Below are 14,389 nucleotides of genomic sequence, written 5' to 3'. Positions count from 1 at the left end.
CTGACACCCTCTTTCTGAAGTAAAATCCAGGTGTTCTATCCTTTACATCTCCATTAACTTTCAATGATTGAAAAACAAAACCTAAGAGCCCTGCTACTTGGCCATAACCATTAGACTTCTTGGCCCTAAGCATTAGGCCACACTGCTTTCCAGAGACAGGTACAACCCAGGAATCCTGATTTTCTTGCTCTAAGCAAGGGACTAACTTCCTACTCTTGCTGTGAAATTTTTCTTCAGCCATTCCTCAGAGCAGCTCGTGGCTTTCTTTGAGTAGCACATGGTTCAGGGAGACTCGCAGGAAATGCTGGGTGTCATCTTCGGAAAGTACTCAGTTTGGCAGCAGGTGATTACCATTGCATTCACAATGCTGCTTTTCTGTCTCTGCTGATTAAGAGCCTGATCCTGAGATGCACTGAGTAGCTACTGAGGTATCTTGAGAATCCACTGACACATACCATGAAAACAAGCGAAGCCAAGAATCCTTTTTTCCAGATATTAGCTGACCTACTCTGCCTTGCTTTTGTTTTCAACTCTGAGAATAAGAGCTGGGAACCTCCATCCTTCAGAGGTTATCTCTCAAGGTGCCTGGACTCTTCATTCCCAACCTTATTATAGTCAAACTGCACTCCCCTAAATTTATCTTTGTCACTTTATCATGGCTTCTTGGTCTTCACTATACCTTTTTACTGGTCATGCTGAAGTCAATATTGTATAATGGAACCAGAGATTTAAAAGTGACCAGTAGTGTGGAGAGAAGGCCTAAGGGTGAATGAAAGACAAATCAGCATATGTGGACTCTCACAGAGGATCCCTGTGCCCATGCAGAGGAGACCCAATAATGGTTAACTTTTATGGGTTGCAGCTGTGGTAATGTTCCTTTCTCCTTTCTTAACCACACCCATTTACCTTGTATTGATGCTTGGATGATTTGTGTGCCCGGGGTTTCTGCTGAATTTCAAGAAGAAATATATTAACTCAAAATGAATAGCATTGTGTCAGTTGAGGGTGAGTATTTATTTCTGGTGTGTTGCATTTTTTTTTCTGCTGTGCTGTCAGATTCTCTGTAGGGCAGCAGCACCCAGCCTAGCAGGTGAATCACTGCACTTCATTCCACAGCATGATTTATACTTCTCTAGTTTTGGTCACGCTGTTTCTGCCTCTTGTATTTATTGTTTTTTTCAGGCATTATATTTAAGACTAGAATCTTGATCCTCCATGCTCTCACAGCTCATGGCACCATTTATGTCTACCAGGATAGTGAGTCATTGAATTAGAATGACTTATTAAACCCAATTTGTACAACAGGACCTACTTTACATAGAGGCAGAGTAGGCAGCGGTCTACAACAGCAGATTATTAATAATAGGAAGATCAGAGCCTTAAGCAAGCGTGAAGGAAGGAGACCATGTGAGACTCCCAGCAGCAGCTGTGCTATGGTGGATTCCCCAGGCTTCATCTTCCTTAAGAAACTCAGGATTGCTAGACTACCAAGAGTCTATCTGTAATAGCAGGTGACGCGGTCTTACTGAAGTCTGTTTCCACCTGCCTCTACCACTTCCAAGGAAGGTGAAGTTTCCTGTCCCCCCGCAACTTCTCTTCCTCGAGCTCCCAATCCTGCATTGCCTGGGGTGGGTCTGGCAGATGTACTTAGTGCTAGTACACAATGGGGCCAGGCACAGCTGTAGAAAGGCCTTGACCCTCTGTTACGAGGGCCAAGGATGTCACTCAGTTACAGCCTCTTCACGTCTTGAGAAGGCCGATTTCTCAGGGAGCCATTGTGTTGCAGCCTTAAACATTGAACTAGGCCACCAGAAGGATGAGGGTAAAAGATCTTATTCCATTTTCATCTTTGAAGGTTATGTTATACAAATCTTCCCATGCACTAAGACACCTTGAGCTTATGTAAAAGGCAGTGCACGTTGCAGCTGGTGAGAATTTGTTCCATGCTTGTGCCTCCCAAATCCTTCAAGGATCATCACTATTTGACAAAGGAATTTGTATTGCTGGTGGAATGCAGCCAGCAAGACTCTCTTCTTCATGTGCTCCAAAGGCATTAAATCAGAGCAGGTACAGGAGCAGATCACAAGAACAAGCTTGAAACCTCTTTAAAAGACCATCGTTAGTGACCTGGATGCTGGCTGAGTGCAGTTGGTATGAAAGGCTCATATTGCAAAGCAATTCTTGATGGTTATTAAATTTCTAAGGTCAAAATAAAATCATGCAAGTGGGCAGTGCAGGAAAAGTCATCTAGAAAATTCTAAACTGCATTATTAATTGACCGTATCTAATTTTCTCTGTTGGGAAAGCAATATTTTGCAAACAGTAGAAGACAGAGGTGTTTATGGAGTGAGGACTCTCTTTTTTTGTACTGGGTATTCACAGTGGCTAGGAGAAGGAGTCTCATTACTACAAGATAATAAATCTGCGTCCATAGGTCACTAGTAGGAGAAAAGAATGCACAGGCACAGAAAAATATGCAGTATTTGCAAAATAGGAAGCCTTCAAAACTGTTTTTGAGTTCCCAGCTACAAAGAGGGTCATTTTTACCCCTCTTTTCCACTCTCATGAGTAAAGGAGCAGGTTTCCCCTATGCTTCTTGCTCTTCTTTCCTTGTATACCTGGTTCCAGTGAGCAGCCGTCTAATGCCTTTTGCAAGGCAGGACAGAGCCTATACACTAGGACCAATTTACTAACCTGAGCTTCCCAATGTCCTGTAAAAGTTTGCCAGTGGAAATCTGGGAATCCTCTTAAGATTCTGCGAGTCTTTCCATGATACCCTTTTTTTTTCAGTATGTTCCGTTTCAGTGTTTAATAGTATGATGCCTGCCATTATTGAAGCTGGCCTTGATGACCCAGGAAGTCTTATCCAGCCCTACATTTCAGCATGTCATGCTTGTGATGGTTCCAGTAGGCTCCCACTGAAGCATGAATCACCTCAATTAATCTCTTGAGAGATAAGAAAGAAGAGGACATCAGATCTATGCAAAGTGCAAGAGCAGTCAAACTATCCTAAAACCTTGGAGGGGATAAACATCACTTTGCATGACCTTGAAACCTGAGAGATCCCCAATACAACTGAAAATGGATAAGAGAGGTTTTGCTTTTTAGTCATCCAGAAAGTGAAAATCCATTTGACAGGTGTCACAACATCCTGACTGCTGGCTAACCCCCAAGGAACACAGGCAATGCGCTTGCTTGGCACCTTTTTACTGCAGGTATAAATCCCATCCAAAAGGAAACTCCACACCAAAGTTCTTGCTTGAGGTCTAGTGTGGAGGGCAAGCAAGGTAACTGAAGTTAGCAGTGTCGCTGAGTCAGGTCTGTAGCTGGAAAAGCTCAGATGGTCACTCCAGAACTAATAACGGATAGGTCAGCCCTGGCAAAACACAACTAGTGTTTCTCTAATAACTGGCTTCTCGCTTTATGAAGTCTCTTTAAGGCATCTACTATCTAGTAATATTTTCCAGAATGCTAGTAAAAAGCAAAGAAAAACCCAAGTAAATTTTTTTTCCAATTTTTGGTTCTTCTCTCAAACCACCACCACTGAGCCTCCAAATATATAAAATGAGAGGAAAGTGAACAACGAAAACAAAACAAAAAAAAGAGAATCATTACAATGTGTGCTAACAAGCTCTAGAAAGAGATCATGGAAGTGGGCCTCTACCATACTGACTTTCCCTGAATACTGCTTACCTGCCATGCTCCCTACATGTCTATATGACATGCTCTGTAATGTCTACATAGGCCTCACACTTGTGGAGCTCTCTTGAAAAAGTGAATATAATGAAGGCGACATTTTTTCTTGTGTCAACCATACCTCCCCCCACCCCACCCCGGCTCCTATCTGCCTGTTTGTGACACTGGCTAGGGACAAAAATTGTCATCTGCAGGCTGTTTGTTCTCTGAAGCAGACTCCCTTGACCAAAAGATTCAAAGGCCAGTTGCAAAAATTTTGGGTGCCCAGCTTGAGATTTTTTGCAAGTTCTTAGGACCCTGCCTTAAAAATCAACTCTTTCTAGGATGTAGCAGATGGGCACCCAAAAATCAATCCTTCCCTGAAACTCCTGTTTACTTTGTTTTCCTTGTTTATGTTGTCTGTGGCTCTGAGATGGCTGTTAGTATTCCAAATATCAGGAATAATAGAATCATAGATTTCTACTATTTAAAGACATTAAAAGGGATTTCTGGGATCACTACATTCACTCCCTCCTGCATGTCCTAAAATTATAAGTTCATACACTTAACAAACTCCAGTTTCTTGTTCACACCACTTGCTTCCCAGAATGGATTTCCATACTACTGAGAAAGCTTCCCACTTTCATGTTTTCTTCCTGCATTCTCAGCAAACACAGAAGAAGAGCTCCCTGCTGTGCTTTGTATTTGGTCACCCTTCAGCTCCATCTGTTCTGGTCACCAGACACTCTTCTTTCTGCATGACTCATTTTCCAGCCCTTTTACTGTTTTGCTTGATTTCCCTCTCACTTGTTACAGTTTGACCCCTCTCTTTTAAAAAACACATTTTTTCCCCCAAACTGGACTTTGGATAAGTTTGTGATGGCAGTGGAATAAATTCCCCCTTTCACTTGTAATACATGGTACTTTTATTAAAGCAATTTCAATATAGAATTTCCCTTTTTTGTGACTGTGTCATTTCCAGTTTATCATCCACTATATAAATCCTAGCTCCTGGGTCCTCAGTGGCACTACTGCCTCTTCAGGATGATTACGAACTCAGTGGTAGGTTAGGAACTACTTAAAAGCAATAAAAGAGATATGTTGCACTTCTTCTCAAGTTCAAGATGTGTTGGGATATCTATTGGTTTTATTCCTTTCTTTTTTTTCATTTTTTTCTTTTTTTTTTTTGAGCTTCCAGCAGCCGCTTGCAACAATAGCAATGATAACAACAAAGCAGCTGAAAATGTTGCTGTTGTTCTGATTTAATGAGCCCTCTATTCTGTAAAAGAGTCGATACTTTCCAAAAATAACACCAGTGTTTCCTGTAAGACTATAAGACGGAGTGGAAAAGTTTGTAATAGCATCAGAGTCTCTTTTCTCAGTCATTATTCATCCATTGGGGACTGATGGAAGAACGAAAGGGATGCGTTGTTTGACATGTCTGGTGAACCCAGCGCATGGAGCAAATGATTCTGATAACTTCTGCGGTAGCAGAACAGGATCTTCTCTCTGAAAACAAGAGCTCTTCTTATATGGTGACAAAATACTTTCACCATGAAGAGGCTTGAACTGTGTCTTTCCATTTATGTAGGTGCCCAACACACAAGACTCCGTGCACAGAGGGGAAGGCCACAATAACAATGCCTGTGTCAGGAGACATCAATTGGAGTCTAGGCAATGGGGTAGCATCCATTTACACTTGCTGAAGTTCTGTGCATCCTCTGCAGAGGGATGACAATACTTTAGGGGCAGTGACAAAAGGCAGATTGGTGAGGAGTAAAAATTACCTTGTGCTCTCCTGAACTTACTGGTAGCATTGTAAGCACAGAAGTCATTCCCACAGATAGGAGGAGGAGATAGAGGAAAGACCAAATAGCCAGCTGGCAGAAAACTGTACCTTCCTTAGATATGGGCAATTTGATGATTATATGCCTCTTTTACATCACAGTGAAAGACCTGGTTTCTCTAAGTGCTCATTCCAAACTGAATCTGACTTGCACGTTACCTAGTCATAGTCCTTTGTAGTTTTGTAGATTCACTTGCATATGATGAAGATTTCTTTCAAAAATATGGTCAATCTTAATAAAAGCATGTCCTGCACTGAAGAATCCATCGTCGACTTGGTAGTTTAGTTTCATAACTACTTATCCTAACAATTAGAAAAACAATTTATTTCCAGTTTGAACTTGCCTATTTAAGGGTAAACCAGGCCTGCATGTATACAGTCAGGGACATTTTAACACAGTGACAATTTATTATTCGCAAATACATTTTTTCATGAAGGCAAGATATTTTTTCATGTTCTTGATAACTTAAGATTTATAAAGCAGAATTTTAATGAGTGGTTTACAGAAGTGGTAGGCAAGATAAATAGTTTGAAACAGAGAATAACTAGATCTAAAAAAGGGAAAAGATTGGAATTATTTACATGAAAGCAAAGAAGCAGGACAAATGTAAAAGTTATTACTAAAAAGATTATGATCCTGTAAATTAAGATGTCCCTGGTCACCAGAATCTAGCACTCATTTCCTGGGTTTAAGAGTCTTCAAATGCCACCCTTTTCCTGCTAGACTGAAAAGCCATCTTTTGTCAAAAGTTCAAGGCACATGTGCTTAATTATTGCTGTGACTCCTTTCTAACCACACTTCGTGGTGGCAAGACAGGCCCAGATCTCCTATATTTTTTGTGTCACAGCTGCCTGCTCCGAGTAGAAATCTCGGACATCGCAGCATGTTGCAAATGGCTCTAGGTTCCTGCCTTAAGCAACTGAACTGAGGCTATAGCTCACATGCAAACACCTACATGTAAACACACGCATCTAGAGGTCTTAACCTGGAGCTGAATCCCATACAGGCAAGATTCACTTGTCCAAGCAATGATCTCTAGCGCCATTTGAGATTCCACATAGGGCTTCCAGACATGACATGGGACCTATAGGAGAGTCGTACCATTCTGGAGCATAGCTGAAAGTCAGGCAGGTTATGCATAGCATTACACTATGCTGTGCAATGCAGAGCAGAAATATCCACACTAGCTATTAAGTGTCCAGGAGATCCATCCAGTTAAGCTCAATCAGTTTATTGATTGAAGATCTATAATATTATACTAAATCAGAGAAGCAAAGCTTATGATTCCAAATCCATAACCTCTGGTTTTGTCCCACGTGCTGCTTCAGTTCAAAGTAAAGCCAGATTAATATGCAGAAATCACTAAGAGCATTTATCCTCACTGTTGATTACACTTAACAAACTTTCCATCATGTTACTTAATTCCTGCCTGCCTTCTTCAGAGGCATAAATTAGAATATCATTGACAAGAACACTCAGAAACTTTCCTTCAGAAACAGTCGGAAACAGAGTCAGCATTCTTGAAAAAGAAAATCAAAAAAAAAACTCAATACAAGCCTCATCTATCTTTGCTATAAATAATAATGTGAATCAACAATTTAATGAACTGCAAAAATAGTTAGTGAAACTATGGTTTGTCAAGATGTTTATCCAAGCTCCAAGCCTAACTAGTAAAGCATCAAAGTCTGGCTCATTGCTTGTCCAGACAGTACTAGCCCTTTAACCTAATAAACACAAACTAAAATTGAAATGTAAGTAATAAATGGACCACCAAAGCTTTAAAAGGTTAGTTTTGGTATTAGAAACAGGCTTTTTGGAATAATACGGTGCTTTGCAGACACAGATATAGAACAAGTTGCTTCATGGTGCCATCCCAAGACACATCTACAGGACAGCCAAAATCCCATTCTTGCCCTGGTGAAGTCGAATGCAAAATTTTCATTGATGTTTAGGTTTATTGCTTTTGCTTCCAGATTTCCTGTGCTTCTTTATCTGCCACAGACATACAGTGTTATGACAACAGATGCTTTCTGAGCTCATCAGTTAGTGCTGCATATTCCCACTTGGATCCCTCGTTGTCTCTCCGTCTGGCTGTCTGATTCGTGCATTTCTAAGGCATTCATTTATAGCAGCATCAGTTACTCTGGAAATGATTAAAAATGGAACAAATACCCAGATTTTCTGTTGACTTTTAAGAGCAATCCTCCCCTTCCCACTGAATGAAGTGATGGCAACCATTGGGCTCAGATCCAGGTAAGAGCAGAATTAATCTTTTGTGCCTTGGGTTCAGGTCAGATGCTACTGACCTTTACTGAAGTATAAACATATGGGAAATATGACCTCAGAGGAAAGATTGAAAGAATTTGCATTGTTTAGTCTAGAAGAGAGCAATGAGATACATGACAACAGCATACAAATATATAAAAGGTAGCTTCAATGAGTAATCTGGTCTCCCTAGCCACTTTAGAGAGGAGAGGAAGTAATGAGCTTAAATGGCAGCAAGGGAGATTTAGATTGGATATTAGGAAAATTTTCCTCAATGTGAGGCTAGGGAAGCACTAGGAGGCTGGAGAACATTTGTTGTGGAAGATGCCTGTCCAACCTCTGTTGGATAAGCATTTCTCAAAAATTGTTTGGGTCTGGACACTTCTGTCCAGGGGCAGCAGAAGGGACTGAATGACCAATGGAAATTTTCCAGATTGATAGGATCACATGGTCCAAGTGGGGGGAAGGAGAGGATGGAAGATCTGTAACATGTTGGTATCCATGTGAAACCCATATGCAGGTTTTCCTGTGGAGAAGGCTGAGGCTGTGCACATGCACCTACTTGTGATTCCTCTTGCTGGAGACAGGTTAAGTGTAGATCTGAGAAAGAAACCACAGCCAAACTTCACTGACTTGCACATAGGTTAACTTTGCAACCCAATGTCATGTATTAGACTTGAACATGGTGACAAAGAAATTGAGGAAGAGTTTGGTATATATCATAAAGGGGAAGGTATATCTCTAAAGCGAATATCATCAAGTGTTTTGTGATGTGTTTCTTAATCCTTTTGCATTTTGCCATGCAGGTGGGGGTATGTAACCAGGGAATCACTAAATGTGGGCAAATTCACAGCACAAGAAATCTCTACCTCAGCAAATGTTTCTTGTAATCTAGGTTTATCTTTCTTCCTGAACCTCCTATGTAAACAGAGAGGAACAGAATATAGATTCTCTGTCAAACAGCTGAATCCAGTTCCTGTCACTTTCCAGCTAGACTTCCCCTTGGAAGAACAGGAAGCAAACATTGAAATTGCTGAGCTGAGTCCAAATCAAGCTGGTGCCCTGGTGACATTTGAGTAGCAGTGATTTTTTTGTTTGTTTTCAAGTACGACTTTGAAGTGGCAAGATTCAGTGCTTCTCATCTCTTATTGATTTTGGCTGCTGCATGTTTTATGACAAGGAGTCGCCCTGCATGAATTCTGAATAGGAGATCAATAGACTGCTTAAGATGTCATGCTGTGTTTAGCTGATTGACGTGCTTCCTTTCCATCACTACCACCACTGCTAGCACTTATCCCCCAACATCCTGTTCCAGTTCTGGGCTATTTTCCTTGTGCATCCCTTGACTGGTTTCACCTGCAGTGTTATTACATTTTTAATGTATACTCTAATAGATTGGACATTCAGTATTCAGTTAGTCTGCTATTTTTCTTCTTATCAATATAATTAGCACCAGGGCACAGTTTGCAGGGAGGGAAAAAAAGTGAGTTGACAAAGAACCTGCTTTCTTTGCATCTTCAAAGTTTCTGTCCCATGAACAGATTCCTAGAAAGCAAGTTCTTTGCATGAGGAGGACATTATTTCTTCTTCTCTTTCCAAAGAGATCTATGTTTTTGCCTCATCCTTATCTGAGGACATTCTTTGGGATTTCACTTAGAACTGGAGTAGTCTAAACCAAATGCTCTTTTGAGCTTCTGGAAAGAGCTGTGCAGTTGTTTCTCAGATTTAATTCCCCCAGCTGTTCTGGGACTGGGAACACAACTGCTGTAACACAGCCAGACAATATTTCCATCCTCTGGAAATCAAAGGTTTAGTTCCCTCACACCTGCCTCCCCATCTCTGAACTCAGAAGACAGACAGTGAGATAACAAGAGAGACCTTAGAAAGGTCCTGCATGGTGAGGAGGATACCCTTGCACTGAGAACTGGGCTAACATCAACTCATTTCACAGAAACCAGTGCATCATACAGTCAGTGCTTGGTGCAGCTCACAGCAAACACTCACAGCTCACCACAGTGAAACAGACTTAGCCCTGAGACTTGCTTGGCCTGTGCCACAGTTCTGGGGAGGCACGCAGGTGCTGCTGGGCTCCTGGAGGTCTGGGATGTACAAAGTACTATCCTGAGCCCACCCAGTGGCAAGAGGAGATGTAAACCCAGGTTTTTAAGGCTTCCTCCCATCACTCTGCCCCAGCCTTGACACTTCCCTTTCTCATGAGCAGCTTAAACACATTCCCCTATTCTTCAAGGAAGCAAAATTCAGTTCTGTGTCACTGCCTTGAATCAGTTCAGGTTCAAAAATTACTCATCAGATCAGATTTCAAGGGAGAAACGCTAAGAACTCCCACCACTGAACTGTTCTGTCCCCTCATGCTTATTTAGAAGGATAAAATTCAGTTCAAAAGCTACACTTAAATTTATGAGCAGTTAATAAATATCCTAATGAATTTAAAAAAAAAGTTCAAAAAGTCTTATTCTATTCTATTACTTACGTTTATAGTGAAGAAAGGATTAAACAATATAGCTTAGCTCCTGTCCCAAATGACTGTGCAGGGTATAGATGCTAGGAGGGATTGGACTAGATCATCTCCAGAGGTACCTTCCAACCTCAACTATTCTGTGATTCTGTGATTCTAGGGAGCTTAATCCAAGAACTACTAATACAGCAACCAGAAAGTCATTTTAGTAACTTTTGCGTTAATTAGGTCCTTCCAATTAAAAAAAAAAAACACAACATGAATCTCAGGAAGAAGGGATCTGTCAGGCAAACAAGTCAGAAGAGAATACACTTCTAAGTATATCTGTGCCGCTCCATTTCCAAGAGTAATAATTAGTCATCAGTCATTAACAGCAGCTGCACATCTCTTTCTCTCTGTTGTCATTTCATCGTCTTCATTTTCCCAGGAGGAGACAGAGTAAGGAAAAGAGACAGTTCCAGATAATTCTTATAGGACATATTTTTACGTTCAAAGAATCAGCTCCACTAATGCCTCTAAATAATAGAATCCTGCATAAGTGATTATATTGATATGGGACAACACCTCACAACAAATACATACATTTTCAAATCTCTCTCCTAAATAGGTTTTAATTTTTCAGCGAGCCTCTACAATAGATTGGAAAGTGTGATCAGTCTTATGTTCAGAATAGAATCAGCAAAATTAAAATCCAGCAAGATTTTGTTTTCAATTAAATATTTGGCCTTTTTGAAAAATATTATTTTCCTTTAGAAACCTTTTTCATTAAAAATGTCTTCAGTTTTCCAGGTATTGCAAACTACAAAACTTTGTTTAGGCAATAAATACTTTCTTTCTGATTGCCAAAAGTGAAGAATTTTCAAGTTCTCAATTCAGAAAAATTAAGAACTTGAAAGAACATTTAAAAATCTTTTCCATTCAACCTTTTACATGCTAAAATCTCATATTCCCAAACAGTTTTATTTAATGCCTTTTACTATTTATGAGTAATCTCAGTAATATCCTTTTTTATCAGCCGTTTCTTATCAAGAACTGGGTCTTCTGGGCTCTGGAGAAATTCCAGGCTTGGAGCACAGGTCTGCCATTCTGAAGGATGGGAAATGAAAGAAAGGCAGCATGGCACTGGCATCTCAAGAAAGAATAAGAACTGGGACTCAGAGCAACATCTGTTATCTTCTGGATGTGGAAGACAGAGTGTAAAGGACCTCTCCCTTCAGTTGTGAGGAAGGAATAGCATCTGCTCCAACTATCATAATGTTCCAGCTAACCCCAGACCTTGGAGGGCAGGCGAAGAGTATAGAGGTTTTCAGGCGTGGATACTGTAAGAAAGAGATTCCTAAAGGCCTTTAGCAGCATGTCAAAAGCTGCAAATGCACTTTAGCTAACCAGTGGGAGGCATTGTTACCAGACAATATTGTAGGCCCCAAAACAGCCCAGCCAGGTAGTTGCCAGGCAAGGAACTGAGAAAAAGCTGATCTTCAAATAAAGACTGCACTACTTGCATGCAATCTAAGTCAGATTGTGTTAACTGAATATTGAAGTAGGCTTAGGCATTTTGAAGACTGCAGCAAATAGGTGGAAACATGGACTTAATAAAGTTTCTGACTGAATGGAAAAAATTCTTTTGCATAGTGCCTAGGAGCCTATAAGGAGCGACTATGGGGGTAAGGAAGCAGAGAGAGAATAAAAGAAAGATGATCCTGTCCTAGCAACATCAAGGAATAGCACAACAGCAAGCTACAACAGAAGGACCTGAGAAACAATACAGGAACGCAGTCTTCCTTACAGAGGTGCCATCTATCTAAACAAATCTCATTTAACTGTAGCATGCGTATTTGCAGCAGATGTTGACTTAATTCCACATATCCTTTAGTTATTGATAATGAAGTCACATATTTAGTGACTGCTGATATCATGTGTGACTCTATGCTTTGCTGTGGTGATTCATATTAGCTATTTGCCATTAGCATAGGAATTGTCCTGCCCGCCTCATTAAAAACCAAGCGGTGAGTGGGCCAAAAGTCTTCCCTCAATTGGCTGGCCCAGTTGGTGAGAGGCAGCAGCCAGTGGCATACAACAGAGATAACTTCAGGAGGACAGACTTGGGGGGGGGGGGTAGTGACTTCATTCTGAGCATCTTTCTTCCATGAAGAGCTTGACTATGAAACTAAGACATTGAACTTGTATGTATCTGGTGAGCATGGTCTGGTTCTAACTGAGAAAAGTTTAGGACCATAGAGCAGCTATGGAGCCTTGTACCTTGGTCCTAACTTGAAATCCAGATGTATTCCTCAAAGACAAGAGATGCACCGCTTTTCATAAGACTGAAGATCCCTAGATGGAATCCCCTCAAGAGCCAAATACCCCTCCCAGGACTAGAGAAATGGAAGAAGATTCTGTGAAGTGGACTTCATGTCATTTTCATCTGCTTATACTGCTCTTAAGTGTTTTTTTCTTGAAGGCAGGTTAACTGGGCTTGAGAATGGGAGGAGGACTCATTTTGAAGGGGTAGAGCCCTGAGATCTCAGAAGTAACTTGCAATGGTCCTAGCCTGGCTTTCTACTCTGTTACAGCAATCACACTAGCGTCCAAACACATGCCTTGTAAAAGTGCTCATCTTGCCTGAAAAATCTCTATACCCATTTAAAGTTCTTAATGCAGTTTGACTCTGTTCAAGTGTCTCTGTAATGGACACAGGCAAAGCATCTGGTGCACCAGATGAAGAATGAAAGAATGCTTGGAAAACTCCCTTCTTTTTTCTGCTCTTCAAGCAAAAACCATTTGCCAGCATGGGTGCTTTAAGCTCAGTGTAATCCTAACTAATGGGAACTGGCAGAGAGAGCAGAGAAGAGACCCCCTGGATGGAGAAGCATAAACTAAGCATAAACTCCACACGCTTCTCCTTATATGTTAATTGTCCTCAAGCGTAATATGATGTTTTCTGAGCTAAGTGATTCCCAGCTGAAATCTTTTAAAGCCATCTCTTTAGAAAGGAGATAAACTATCTCCTGCTGGGTATAATCCAAACAGAGCCTGTGCTCCCCTTTTCTACAAAGAGATTTGACCAACCTCCCTCCCAGAGGTAGAGATGGTCTGACAGAACATATCTGCTTTCCCACACAGAACTCTCAGAGATGCTTTGATGTCTCTTGATACTGCTACAAGGCTCTAAATCCTCCAGCATTTTAAACTGTCTTCAGGGGCTTTCTCCAGTCTCTGAATATAAAGAGCTACTGATATATTCAGGCAAATATTTACGATGTATTTACTCTACAGCAGGGCTGAGACTTCCCAGACTGCCTCTTGGAGCTGGATGACCAGTATCTATTACTGTTAATGGAAATCAATTATCCCAGTACCCCAGAGAACTTTACAGCTTATCACTGGAGTCCATTAACTTCAGAGACTTCCCTGTTGTTTTCCTTTTTCTGTGTGTTAGTTGTCATCTCAAGCAAGTGGAAGTCATGCAACATGTGTCATGCAACATGTGTCCATGTACCACAAAATGCTCTCCAGTTGATACAGAAAATTTCTACGTACACAGAAACCTATCTACTTCAGTGAATTTTAAAATTTTCCTTTCAAAATCATTTTTGTATTTGGACAGGTATTTTATCTGATATCACAAATGGCCAACATATGTCCTTGGATCTTATAAAAGATGCCAGGAAGCCATGAGGATACAGGCCAGTGCAATCAGTACGAGATCAGTGTTATATGAATAGAACTTTGAGACAAAGATAAATCCCTTAGCTTACAGGTTTGGGGAAACTCTTTCTAGCTTTCCCGTCCTCCAAAAAGTGTATATGAAACCTCCTTGCCATCTTCTGGAAATTATATCCGTAATAATTTAAAAGGAAAAGCTTCATTTCTGGTCAAAAGACTAAAACACCCAAGTTTTTCAGCTGCAAGCTAGGATTACAAATATTGGCCAAAGCACAAGAATGAGAATAACATCTAAATTTTCCCTGAAAGCAGTTGTGTTCATTTCACCGTTAAAAAAAAACAACTTGCTGTCAAAAGAATTACTATAAAAATATTTTGTCCTTGTTTAGTACTTCCTGGCATCAAATATTCCCTCATATTTCAACAGGATCTGGAGAGAGATGGCCTTTGCCATTCCTAG

This window comes from Apteryx mantelli, chromosome 6 (assembly GCF_036417845.1).
Source record: "Apteryx mantelli isolate bAptMan1 chromosome 6, bAptMan1.hap1, whole genome shotgun sequence".
NCBI classification, from domain to species: Eukaryota; Metazoa; Chordata; class Aves; order Apterygiformes; family Apterygidae; genus Apteryx; species Apteryx mantelli.
Note: the sequence above shows the minus strand (reverse complement) of the source record.